Here is an 8,922-nt window from a genome sequence, read left to right on the forward strand (position 1 = left end):
CCCTGACCCATCCTGACCCTCCTCCCTAATCCCAATCAATACATCACATTTACATCACACATCTATTCTTCCAAGCCTTTGAAAGTTTGAAGTTTTTTTTGAGACAGGATTTCATTCTGTGGCCCTGGCTGGCCTGGAACTATGTAGACCAGTTTGGCCTCCATAGAGATCCACTTGCCTCTTTTTCCCAAGTGCCTGGTTGTGGGGCGTTTACCCACCACCCCACAGCTTCCCAGAGTTTTCTTGAGTGCGAGCAGCAGGAAATATTAGATAGAAGGATTTATAGCGGAGAATCTTGCGGAGATAAACAGATAGAAAATAAAGGATAGCCTCAAGAGGGCCTGGAACCTATTCCAACGGGCCCCGACTGTCTCTGGTCCAGGGTTTTTATAGAGACGCCAAGGGGTGGAGCAAAAGACCTCCTCCCCCAGCACAGCCAAGTGCAGGCCATGTCAGACACCTGCACTCAGGCCCGTGGTCCTGATCATCCTCTATTCGGACCTGCTGGGTAAAGCCACGAGGAACCCCAGAACAGGCTCCCACAGGTGCCCCCTTCTTAATATATAAAAAAATAACTATTAATGGCTTACAGCAATCTCCATAGCTGTTACACCTCCCAGTATGGGAGTAGAGGATGATATAAATGGCATTTCTCTTTTGAATTAGGTCCAAGGTAACCACAGCAGTCTTAGCTGCCTCAAGCCCTTTCTAAACCAAAACTCTTTTTTTTTTTTTTTTGGTTTTTTTCGAGACAGGGTTTCTCTGTGTAGCTTTGCGCCTTTCCTGGAACTCACTTGGTAGCCCAGGCTGGCCTTGAACTCACAGAGATCCGCCTGGCTCTGCCTCCCGAGTGCTGGGATTAAAGGCGTGCGCCACCACCGCCCGGCTTAAACCAAAACTCTTAAGGCGACTACAAACTTAAAGAATCCCTTAGCTTCATCATTACCATTAACAGGTTAGCATAAATATTGCTATACATAGTCACAATTCTCTCAATCTTACAACTCAAAACAAACTCTTAACAGAACCATTAGAATTAGCATATATGGTGCTATATATAGTTAACAATTTTCTCCGTCTTACAACTTTAACTCACTCATTTGAATTTTCTTGTTAACAGAACATAGGAAAAACTTCGATGTATTCACATCAAACTTAAACATTTCCCCAATTCCACAAAGCCAGGGTGCATTAATATCAATAGGTTTCTGCGAACATAATTCAATCTCATAGCTCCTCCTTTTCTTTATAATTTTTAAACAAAAACTCAAACCTAGTTAGAGGAACCCAAACTTATACAATTCCTACAAACCCATATTGAAAAGCAATATTTTCGATCTAACCATTAATACTTTGAAAACTTAGCAAAACATCCAAAAGCAGTTTCTTAATAAAACTCTTTACACACTTTAAAAGTAGTCTCTTGCCGGGTGGTGGTGGCGCACGCCTTTAATCCCAGCACTTGGGAGGCAGAGCCAGGCGGATCTCTGTGAGTTCAAGGCCAGCCTGGGCTACCAAGTGAGTTCCAGGAAAGGCACAAAGCTACACAGAGAAACCCTGTCTCGAAAAACAAAAAAAAACAAAACAAAACAAAACAAAAAAAGTAGTCTCTTAGTATACCCCATTTGCATTTCTTACTAACAAAACATGACATTAATCCATTCAAACAACAATTTAAATTAAATAGACTAAGGAATATTAACTTTCCCTTTTCTTTATAATTTTAAGCAAAATCTCAAGCCTAGTTAGAAAACCCAAACTTTTCTGTTTAAACAGTTCCATTTGTAACACAAAACCAGTTCCATAAGTAATTCCATTCTTACATAAACAGTTCCACAAAACAACTCATGAATCACCAGTAAATAAAGCATATACGCATAAGCAAAATTGCATCTTGATTCTAAGTAGAAATACATTTCTTCATTTAAACAGTTCCATTTTTAACCCAATTCCAGAAAACCGTTCCTAGGTCATTTCTATAAGTAAGCTCAAAATTGTCCCATTGCAATGAAATCTCTATTGTTCATTTCATTTAAGTACCAAAATTCAAATGATAAATATTGGTACTAGCCTTCCAAATTTGAAGAAATCCATAACCAAAATGTTTTTGTAATTTTATATCATTTTAAGTTCAAAAAGTTCAAACAAGAAATAAATTCTGGTATCAGGCTTTCACTTCCAAATATGAAGAGACGTTTTTCAACCAAAACTTTTTGCAGTTAATAATTTTTGTTCAAACAAGTGTCTCTGCAACTTTTGTTCTCACAGACAGACCTTTTTAGTTATAGTAATATTTTAAACCGCACCGTTTTTGCTGTTAGCTCAGGTTTTTCTGTGCTGTGTTGATATTCCACGGATCTCAGCTGCGGATGCCTTGTGCTGGTTCTGGCGTCCGCCATTCTTAGCTTCTTAGCTGCTTCTGGAGCTTTTGAAACCATTCAGACTGCCTACCTTGCAGTCTACTAGGACACTATCTCCTGTGTCTCAGGTGTTTTCACCATATACATTAATAGACTCACACTTAACATTTACACTTTACAAACCCACATAACATGTGCTTAAGCATAAACTCACTCAACATTTACACATTTTTACAAACTCACATATTAACATCTACTTATTTATACTTTAAGGAAACTATAGAACTACTTTAGCAAATATATTTCTTATTAATTCTTACATACTTATATTCATTCCATCTTATTTCTTATTTAAACTTACATTTACAACTAGCATCTTACAAGCTTATTACTACATGTCTTAAGACTACCTTAGATACTTCTTACAAGCTTATATTCTTAAAGGAACTCTATAGATCTATTTTACAAACTTATATAGGCTACCATTAGCATATATCTAACTTAGCAAACACCTAAAGATTTCTTAACAGATCTAACAAGACAGAATTTTTACAAACTCACATATCTTATATTCGTCTTTCTACTTCTTACTCTTAATTATTATCACCATCTATCAGAAAGATTCTCTTAACTAGACAGGAAGTACGTACATCATTTCTAAAGTTTACAGTTTATAGTTAGCTTTGTTATAAAGCACTGGGATTTAGTGAGTGTTGTCATTATAGAGTTGTGATACTTGTTGCTAGGGGGCTGTAACATTCTCCGGACAAAGCCACACCGCAAAGTTGCCAGTTCTCTCAGCCGTTCCAGATCGGCAGAGATGCACTGTCATCGGTAGATAGTTTTTAACTAGAGGCTGTCCCTTCACCCAAATTCATAGTAGTTCCCCTAAATGCTTCATTTCATACAAACGTTTCTATCACAGCAGTACTTTTGGTTTGTTCTACTGAAAAACTGAGGGTGAAATTACTGTATTTAGCTGCTGTAAAGCTCTTCGCCAATACTGCACAGCTATTAGGTAATATAAGGTATTTTTCTTTTTTTTTTTTTTTTTTTTTTAAAGATTTATTTATTTATTTATTCATTTATTTAGTATACAGTGTTCTGCCTGCACACATGCCTGCACTGCAGGCCAGAAGAGGGCGCTAGATCTCATTACAGGTGGTTGTGAGCCACCATGTGGTTGCCAGGAATTGAACTCAGGACCTCTGGAAGAGCAGCCAGTGCTCTTAACCTCTGAGCCATCTCTCCAGCCCCAAGGTATTTTTCTAAAGGCTCTAGTAAAGCCAAAAGCGGCATAGCTCAGAACTCTGTTTCCTCACTGTTTGCATTAACCAGTGACAAAACCTCAGAAATACTAATCGAGCCACTTTCATTCTGGTTCCTTTATAGGAACGTCATTGGAGCTGACTTTCCTTAGGTTCCATGCTCCTTACCAAACTCTCCGGTAAACACCGAGCTTCATTCTCCTCTTGTGAAAAAACACAAACATGTCCTCGACCCCATATTAAAACAGGATCGGGACCCTTCCATAATCCCGAGCAGGGATCTTTCCATTTCACTTGAGTTTCAGGATTTAGTATTTTCACTTCATTCGCTTTAACTCCTGATGTTATTAACAGCGGTGATATTTAGCATTGATTTCTTATAAGGAACTTTCAGGTAAAGCAACTCTTTTGTAAGACAGCTAGATTTTCTGAAGTTTGTTTCCCATCTAGAAAGCAGTCATTTCTTTTTGAATTCCTGTTTCCTTGTCTCCTTATTACATATGCAAAGGAATTACTCATTGCAGGCAGTTTGTTCAAAAGGCAAAGAACTTTTTTAATTTCAACATAAGTTTCTTCATATCTAAGACAACATTCAGTGTATAAACTGCTTTTCTCTTGCTTTACGGATTTTAAAGTGGCTTGTTTGCTCTTATAGGTAGCTTTTTGTCATCCAACTACCGTAAAAACTTTTCACAGCTATTAGGGTAAATAAGGCATTTTACCAACCCCCCCCCCAAATTTTCCAAGAAAAGCTTTAGAGTTTGAGAAAGATTTTTTTCCCCAGGAGAAAGACCAACTTTTCCCAAAACTTCCCAACTTTTAACTTTGACTTCTTACACCCTCATTTTTGCCTCAGGGAGAAAACACTTTCTCCTGCTGCTTGGATTTAGCATTTCAGCTGTCCCCAGGTCAAAAGCTTCCATAGGAAACTTTTTCTTCCCCATAAGCTCAAAGAAGAGCTTTTTTACTACCCGAAAAACCCAGAGAAAGATTTTTTTCCCAGTTTGCTTTCAAAGCCCCCAAAGTTAGAAAATTGAAGAGTTTTTTTGTCTAGTTGCCTTACTTATTTTGTCCTACACAATCTTACACTTCTAAGTTTTTCCTAAACTATATTACTACCCTATACCTTATACTTATCACAGATAGAAATTGAGAAAGGGATAGAAGATAGAAAATTTTGACAGAAGAGAATTTTGCTGCAGCATTGGACATCCTTCCAGTCCGCTTTCCTTTTCTCTCGAGGATAAAACCCCTGCCTTCCCAAAAAATATATATAAAAATATATATATTCCATAACACCGGCATGCATTTCCACTGGCAGGGCTGACTCAGCACTTTCACCAAAAACTCTGTAATAAAACTATTATTTTCCTTTATCTTTAGTCCCTATTACTTTGTCTTAAGTCCCTGTTCATTTGTCTTTAGTCCCCCCTTTTGTGTTCCCCCTTTTTTTTCTTTAGTCCCTTTTTTTTTTCTTTTTTCTTTAGTCCCTGTTCATGGCGCCATTCTGTGGGGCGTTTACCCACCACCCCCACAGCTTCCCAGAGTTTTCTTGAGTGCGAGCAGCAGGAAATATTAGATAGAAGGATATATAGCGGAGAATCTTGCGGAGACAAACAGATAGAAAATAAAGGATAGCCTCGAGAGGGCCTGGAACCTATTCCAACGGGCCCCACTGTCTCTGGCCCAGGGTTTTTATAGAGACGCCAAGGGGGTGGAGCAAAAGACCTCCTCCCCCAGCACAGCCAAGTGCAGGCCATGTCAGACACCTGCACTCAGGCCCGTGGTCCTGATCATCCTCTATTCGGACCTGCTGGGTAAAGCCACGAGGAACCCCAGAACGGGCTCCCACACCTGGTGCCTTCAAAATTTTAGTATTTTTGTGTGGCATGCATGTGTTTACGTGTGTGTAGGACTCGGGCACCAGGTCTCAGATGTCAGTCCTTGATTTCCTGATGCTTTGGGGCAGCTTCTCTTAAGAGAAGCTTTGCTCTTGTGCCACAGCTTTGCTTAGCAGGCTAGCAAGCTTCCCTGGAATTCTCCTGTTTCAGCTTCTTATTTTGCTGTTCAACTACTGTGATTATAAACACATCTGACAAGCCGGGAGGCGGTGGCACCCACCTTTAATCCCGGCACTTGGGAGGCAGAGGCAGGAGGATCTCTGTGAGTTGGAGGCCAGCCTGGGCTACAGGGCGAGATCCAGGACAGGCACCAAAACTACACAGAGAAACCCTGTCTCGAAAAACCAATAAACAAACAAATAAATAAAATAAAAATCTGGCTCTTAGATGGGTACTGGAGATCTCACACTATCCTATTTGTCCACGAAGGCTTTTATTTGATGAGCCATCTCTCCAGCCCCTGAAAACCCTCTCCCTGTTTAAAGTGGGTTTTGCTGTTTTAATTTTTAAAGATCTAACCTTTCCCTCTCACTTCATCTCTCCACTCTACTTGAATATCTGCTTCATGTAACACATATTATTGTACACCTACTAGATACTAGATGCTTCATTTTTCCAGGTGGTAGGGACACAGCAGTTAAAGAAACAAATAAAAACTCACAAAAACTGAAGACACCAGACCACATTTCCTGCCTTTACCACCTTGAGTAGAAACTGCCTGTCTCCTGTCAGAAGCATGGGCAGCATCTTTCTCTTCTTACAGCTTCAGCAGAGACTGGCAAGGAGGGGGTGCCAGGTGTCAGTGAACACAGCTGCACTCCCGTCACAAAAATGCCGGAGCAGGGCACAGCCGGTCCCTCTTTCCCATCTCCACCCTGTCCAGTGAGGTTTTTATGCCCTCTGAAGCCTGTGTACATAGCTAGAGGAAGTTCCTAGGGCCTCTTTGTGTTCACTCCCTTGTTCCGGGTACACAGAACTGGCATTTTCAGGCAGGTTTCTGTTCTGGAATTTGGCTCCCTTGTCCCGGGTACACAGAAATGGCATTTTCAGGCAGGTTTCTGTTCTGGAATTTGACTGTTTCGTCCGCCTCTCTAGCTGAGGAATCTCTGACCACGAGATGGAAGACAACAGGAATGGATAGGGATGGTGGCACATGGCTGTAACTCCAGCAAGTAGCAGGAAGAGGTAGGAAGACCCCAGCCTGGTCTACACAGTGAGTTCCAAGCTACACATGGCTACATGGCGGACCATGTCCTCCCAAAATATAGAAATGGACACATTAAATGCCTCATGAAAGTTACATCAGAGGAACTTTGTGTGTGTGTGTGTGTGTGTGTGTGTGTGTGTGTGTGTGTGTGTGTGTGTGAGTGACAGCTGGCTACATAGGCCCTGGCTGTCCTGGAACTAATGTAAACCAGGCTAGCCTTGAATTCAGAGATCTGCCTGCTTCTGAGTGCTGGGACTAAAGGCATGTACCACCACGCTAGCTCAGAGTAACTCTCATCCTCACATTATACTCCACAGGCAGTGGAATCTTTCCATGTTGGATTATTCCCTTTCCAAAATTTTCTTTTTGGGGGGTGTTTTTTGAGACAGGGTTTCTCTGTGTAACAGTCCTGACTGTCCTGAAACTCACTCTGTAGACCAGGCTGGCCTTGAACTCACTGTGATCTGCTTGCCTCTGCCTCCCAAGTGCTAGGATCAAAGGCATGTGCCACCACTGCCTTGCCCCACATTTCCCAAGGTATGTTACTTATGTCTTATGTATGTGCACATATTTTGAGATGAGGTCTCACACAGCCAAGGCTGGCCTTGAGTTCCTGATTTTCCTGCCTTCACCTCCCAAGGGCTGGGATTACAAATGTGGGCTGCCACACTCATCTATTCTCCACTTTCCTGGATGTCAAGATGTAACCCAGGCTGCCCTTGAACTTACAACAGTCCTCCAACCTCAGGTCCTCAAGTGGTGAGATTAGATATGTATTATAACCCTCCTCCTCACCGACCCTTTCAGCCACAGGACAAGAGGACACCCTTGTTTTACAGATGAGGAAACTGGGCTTTAGAGAATGTTAACTTAAGACCTCCACAGCTCAAAAGTGACCTGGTAAAGATTTCTCCACCCCATGATTCCTACACGATCAAGACATTCTACCAGATGGTCTCCTCCCTGTGGTGGTCTTGTGTTCCCCAAAATATTGTGTACTTTAATAAATTTATCTGGGGTCAGAGAACAGACAGCCACTAAATACAAAGGCTAGAAAATGGTGGCACTCACACCTTTAATCCTAGCATTCCAGAGATAGAAATCCCTCTGGATCTCTGTGAGTTCAAGGCCACATTGGAAATAGCCAAGCATGGTGACACACACCTTTAATCCCAGAAAGCCAGCCTTTAATCCCAGGGAGTGGTGGTAGAAAGCAGAAAGATATATAAGGCGTGAGGACCAGAAACTAGAAGCATTTGGCTGGTTAAACTTTCGGGCTATGGAGCAACACAGTTCAGCTGAGATTCATTCTGGATGAGGACTCAGAGGCCTCCAGTCTGAGGAGGCAAGACCAGCTGAGGATCCGGCGAGGTGAGATAGCTGTGGCTTGTTCTGTCTCTCTGATCTACCAGCATGGACCCCAATAACTGGCCTCAGGTTTGATTTTATTAATAAGACTTTTAAGAATCCTGCTACACCTCCCAACACACCCCAAGATAGTGACTGCTTGACCAGTGGCTCCAGAACTAATAGAATCAAAGATGCTGGAATATCCTGGGCTACCTACTGCTGAACAGCCTGTACTTTGCTACACTTGCCCATCAGCACGAACCCAAGAAGACCCTCTAACTGTTGCGAGTTGGAGGTGTCTATATACACAGCATGTGGCTCTTCTCTGTGCTGGCCTCTGAGGACAGCCAGTCCTGGCTGAGGCACAGAGGCAAGGGGTCAGGACTGTCACTACTGCCATTTAGAACCACACACACCAACTCCGATGAGGTTTGGCTGGGTTTGCCCACCTGACCTCGCCCTGACCCAGGCACAACTTTCCCTCTTTTTTGGGGGTCTCTTTCTTTTGGATGCAAACCAAGACCTAAGTCTGCTTTTTCTTTTTCTGCTACTTTGGGTTCCTTCCTTTTTCTCCACCTCCCCTCTTGCCCCAACTCTCCTTAAGAAGTGATACTGAAGAGGTTTACTGCTTGCCTGCTCCTTTCTTTGAGACAGGGGTGCAGCCTTGGCTGGCCTGAAACTAACTATATCAGGCCAGCCTCAAACTCACAGGCCTGCCTATGCCCCCTGGGTGCTGGGATTAAATCATCTGGCTCTGGGGGATTTTTTTCATTGAAACATAATTAAACGTTCCTATTTGAATAAACATTGGCATTGCTTGACTTCAAAAATGAGCA

This window comes from Peromyscus maniculatus, chromosome 2, assembly GCF_049852395.1.
Source record: "Peromyscus maniculatus bairdii isolate BWxNUB_F1_BW_parent chromosome 2, HU_Pman_BW_mat_3.1, whole genome shotgun sequence".
In the NCBI taxonomy this organism is placed as follows: domain Eukaryota; kingdom Metazoa; phylum Chordata; class Mammalia; order Rodentia; family Cricetidae; genus Peromyscus; species Peromyscus maniculatus.